Genomic DNA, 5,689 nt, shown 5'->3' with positions numbered 1-5,689 from the left:
CGGCCTGTAAAGGCATTCAGTGTTCAATAGGTCTGGAGAAAGGAACTCCAAATGTGTTTGTGTGGAGTTATCCTGAACCATGTGGAGTTGCTGAACTCTGAGCGGGCAGATCCCTGCTACCACAAAGACTGCTTTTGTGTTGCCATTTTGCTTTGTTTTCCCTGTTTGGCCCAAAGGGCCATGTTTTCTTTTATGGACTCAGTGTCGGTTTATGAGGCATTTTAATAAACCGACCAGTAGTTTTAAAGAGACAGCATACCTGTGTCTACCTCCGTGTGCAGATGAGTGATCTACCACAATAATATATATACAGTACAGACCAAAAGTTTGAACACACCTTCTCATTTAAAGAGGTTTCTGTATTTTCTTGACTATGAAAATTGTACATTCACACTGAAGGCATCAAAACTATGAATTAAACACACGTGGAATTATATCCTTAACAAAAAAGTGTGAAACAACTGAAAATATGTCTTATATTCTAGGTTCTTCAAAGTAGCCACCTTTTGCTTTGATGACTGCTTTGCACACTCTTGGCATTCTCTTGATGAGCTTCAAGAGGTAGTCACCGGAAATGGTTTTCACTTCACAGGTGTGCCCTGTCAGGTTTAATAAGTGGGATTTCTTGCCTTATAAATGGGGTTGGGACCATCAGTTGTGTTGTGCAGAAGTCAAGTGGATACACAGCTGATAGTCCTACTGAATAGACTGTTAGCTCCTTTTTTCTTGCCATAATACAAATTCTAAGTAAAGAAAAACGAGTGGCCATCATTACTTTAAGAAATGAAGGTCAGTCAGTCCGAAAAATTGGGTAAACTTTGAAAGTGTCCCCAAGTGCAGTTGCAAAAAACATCAAGTTCTACAAAGAAACTGGCTCACATGAGGACCGCCCCAGGAAAAAAAGACCAAGAGTCACCTCTGCTTCTGAGGATAAGTTTATCCGAGTCACCAGCCTCAGAAATTGCAGGTTAACAGCAGCTCCGATTAGAGACCAGGTCAATGCCACACAGAGTGCTAGCAGCACACACATCTCTACAACAACTGTTAAGAGGAGACTTTGTGCAGCAGGCCTTCATGGTAAAATAGCTGCTAGGAAACCACTGCTAAGGACAGGCAACAAGCAGAAGAGACTTGTTTGGGCTAAAGAACACAAGGAATGGACATTAGACCAGTGGAAATCTGTGCTTTGGTCTGATGAGTCTGATGGACTCTACATGCCTGGTTCCCACTGTGAAGCATGGAGGAGGAGGTGTGATGGTGTGGGGGTGCTTTGCTGGTGACACTGTTAGGGATTTATTCAAAATTGAAGTCATGCTGAACCAGCATGGCTACCACAGCATCTTGCAGCGGCATGCTATTCCATCCGGTTTGCGTTTAGTTGGACCATCATTTATTTTTCAACAGGACAATGACCCCAAACACACCTCCAGGCTGTGTAAGGGCTATTTGACCAAGATGGAGAGTGATGGGGTGCTACGCCAGATGACCTGCCTCCACAGTCACCAGACCTGAACCCAATCGAGATGGTTTGGGGTGAGCTGGACCGCAGAGTGAAGGCAAAAGGGCCAACAATTGCTAAGCATCTCTGGGAACTCCTTCAAGATTGTTGGAAGACCATTTCTGGTGACTACCACTTGAAGCTCATCAAGAGAATGCCAAGAGTGTGCAAAGCAGTCATCAAAACAAAAGGTGGCTACTTTGAAGAACCTAGAATATAAAACATATTTTCAGTTGTTTCACACTTTTTTGTTAAGTATATAATTCCACATGTGTTAATTCATAGTTTTGATGCCTTCAGTGTGAATGTACAATTTTCATAGTCAAGAAAATACAGAAAAATCTTTAAATGATAAAGTGTGTCCAACTTTTGGTCTGTACTGTATATGTATATATATATATATATATATATATATATATATATATATATATATATATATATATATATATATACAGTACAGACCAAAAGTTTGGACACACCTTCTCATTTAAAGATTTTTCTGTATTTTCATGACTATGAAAGTTGTACATTCACACTGAAGGCATCAAAACTATGAATTAACACATGTGGAATTATATACTTAACAAAAAAGTGTGAAACAACGTAAAATATGTCTTATATTCTAGGTTCTTCAAAGTAGCCACCTTTTGCTTTGATGACTGCTTACGGAAATGGTTTTCACTTCACAGGTGTGCCCTGTCAGGTTTAATAAGTGGGATTTCTTGCCTTATAAATGGGGTTGGGACCATCAGTTGTGTTGTGCAGAAGTCTGGTGGATGCACAGCTGATAGTCCTACTGAATAGACTGTTTGAATTTGTATTATGGCAAGAAAAAAGCAGCTAAGTAAAGAAAAACGAGTGGCCATCATTACTTTAAGAAATGAAGGTCAGTCAGTCCGAAAAATTGGGAAAACTTTGAAAGTGTCCCCAAGTGCAGTTGCAAAAACCATCAAGCGCTACAAAGAAACTGGCTCATATGAGGACCGCCCAGGAAAAGAAGACCAAGAGTCACCTCTGCTTCAGAGGATAAGTTTATCCGAGTCACCAGCCTCAGAAATCGCAGGTTAACAGCAGCTCAGATTAGAGACCAGGTCAATGCCACACAGAGTTCTAGCAGCAGACACATCTCTACAACAACTGTTAAGAGGAGACTTTGTGCAGCAGGTCTTCATGGTAAAATAGCTGCTAGGAAACCACTGCTAAGGACAGGCAACAAGCATAAGAGACTTGTTTGGGCTAAAGAACAGAAGGAATGGACATTAGACCAGTGGAAATCTGTGCTTTGGTCTGATGAGTCCAAATTTGAGATCTTTGGTTCCAACCACCGTGTCTTTGTGCGATGCAGAAAAGGTGAACAGATGGACTCTACATGCCTGGTTCCCACCGTGAAGCATGGAAGAGGAGGTGTGATGGTGTTGGGGTGCTTTGCTTGGGACACTGTTGGGGATTTATTCAAAATTGAAGGCATACTGAAAAAGCATGGCTACCACAGCATCTTGCAGCGGCATGCTATTCCATCCGGTTTGCGATTAGTTGGACCATCATTTATTTTTCAACAGGACAATGACCCCAAACACACCTCTAGGCTGTGTAAGGGCTATCTGACCAAGAGGGAGAGTGATGGGGTGCTACGCCAGATGACCTGGTCTCCACAGTCACCAGACCTGAACCCAATCGAGATGGTTTGGGGTGAGCTGGACCGCAGAGTGAAGGCAAAAGGGCCAACAAGTTTAAGCATCTCTGGGAACTCCTTCAAGATTGTTGGAAGACCATTTCCGGTGACTACTTCTTGAAGCTCATCAAGAGAATGCCAAGAGTGTGCAAAGCAGTCATCAAAGCAAAAGGTGGCTACTTTGAAGAACCTAGAATATAAGACATATTTTCATCTGTTTCACACTTTTTTGTTAAGTATATAATTCCACATGTGTTAATTCATAGTTTTGATGCCTTCAGTGTGAATGTACAATTTTCCTAGTCCTGAAAATACAGAAAAATCTTTAAATGAGAAGGTGTGTCCAAACTTTTGGTCTGTACTGTATATATATATATATATATATATATATATATATATATATATATATAAAATGGAGATGTAGACTCACCTATAATGGTGTTGGTCTATATTAGATCTCACTGTAGAAGGTTAATTCACAGTTCACATAGCTATAGCAGTACCTACATTTTCTTCACATTATACTTATATAGGGAAGTTTATCCTATATCATTTATAACATATATGTTGTTCTGTATTCTAATCCTTTACAACTATGCACTTATCACTTTACACTTATGGATATGGTATATCTGTTTTATATATTTACATGGACTATACTTGAGATGATATATATTATATTCCACTGTATATTTGTAATAATGTTTATGTCTGATCTAGAACACATGAATTCATCTTGATTTTCATTAATACAGTGATATAGGTTTAAAAATGTTAATTTGTAAATTCGGGCCATATACAGTAGTATTCAAAATAATAGCAGTCCATTATGACTATAATTATATTACCACATATAAAACAATTTACCAGTTGGTGCAGTAGATTCTAAGAAACCCAACAGATTTGGCATTCATGATCTGTATGTTCTTGAGTCTGTGTATTAGAATAATTAATTGTAAAGGGGTGTGTTCAAAATAATAGCAGTGTGGAGTTAAATTAGTGAGATCAATCATTCTGTGAAGAAGCAGGTGTGGATCAGGTGGCCTTATTTAAGGGTGAAGCCAGCACATGTTGTACATGCATTTCTCCTTGAAAGCCTGAGAAATATGGGTCTTTCAAGACATTGTTCAGAAGAACAGCGTACTTTGATTAAAAAGTTGCTTGGAGAGTGTAAAACTTCTAAAGAAGTGCAGACAGTGATAGGCTGTTCAGCTAAAATGATCTCCAATGCTTTATAATGGAAAGCAAAACCAGAGAGACGTGGAAGAAAACAGAAAACTACCATCTGAATGGACTGAAGAATAGCCAGAATGGCAAAGGCTCAGCCAATGATCAGCTCCAGGATGATCAAAGACAGTCTCAAGTTACCTGTGAGTACTGTGACAGTTAGAAGACGCCTGTGTGAAACTAATCTCTTAGCAAGTTGTCCCTACAAAATCCCACAGTCAAAAAAAAAGACATGTACTGAAGCAGATACAATTTGCCAAAGAACACATCAACTGGCCTAAAGAGAAATGGAGAAACACTTTGTGGACTGCTGAAAGTAAAATTGTTCTTTTTGGGTCCAAGGGCTGCAGACAGTTCATCAGATGACCCCCCAAACTCTGCATTCAAGCCACAGTACACTCTGAAGACAGTGCTGGTCATGCAAGCATCATGATATGAGCATGTTTCTCCTACAATGGTGCCGGACCTATTTACTGCATACCAGGGATCATGTACCAGTTTGCATATATTAAAATACTTGAAGAGGTCATGTTGCCTTACGCTGAAGAGGATATGCCCTTGAAATGGGTGTTTCAACAAGACAACGACCCTAAACACACAAGCAAACTTGCAAAATCTTGGTTTCAGTCCAACAAAATTGAGGTTATGGAGTGGCCAGCCCCATCCTCGGAGCTTAATCCGATAGAACACTTGTGGGGTGACAACAAAAATGCCGTTTCTGAGGCAAAGCCAACAAATGGCAAAAAATTGTGGGATGTAGTCAAAGCATCCTGCGCTGGAATAACAGTTTACAGAAAACTATGAAACATAGGTAACCAGCAGTTCTAAAAAAAACTGTGGTTATACAACTAAATATTAGGTTAGTGATTCACAGGAATGATAAATCCTAAAAAAAAAAAAAAAAAAAAAAAAAAAAGTACATATTGTGAGTTTGTAAAGACAAATGCAGACACTGCTATTTTTTAGAACAGCCCAATGTTCATCTTGTGTTATTTTCTGTAAAGTAGTTAAAAATTATATACATTTTTCTTCATGTTTTGAATTAGAAAACAGTGTGCAATGTTCCCAATGCATGGAAATAAAAACTAGTATAACGATTTTGTACTTAACTCACGTTTTTGAACACACTGCTATTATTTTGACAGCTACTGTACTTGTTTTTATATTACAATATAGATAATTTATATAATCAGATATTTAATCAGACATCTAACTATTATATCTAAACATATGCCTATATATTACCTCCTATGCACAGCTTTATCAACTGCTCTCCGGGTGCGCATGGGCTA

The sequence above is a fragment of the Phyllobates terribilis genome, unplaced genomic scaffold (genome assembly GCF_046119375.1).
Source record: "Phyllobates terribilis strain yellow unplaced genomic scaffold, ASM4611937v1 Scaffold_2__4_contigs__length_985480577, whole genome shotgun sequence".
Lineage (NCBI taxonomy): Eukaryota > Metazoa > Chordata > Amphibia > Anura > Dendrobatidae > Phyllobates > Phyllobates terribilis.
This window is presented reverse-complemented; position numbering follows the sequence as displayed.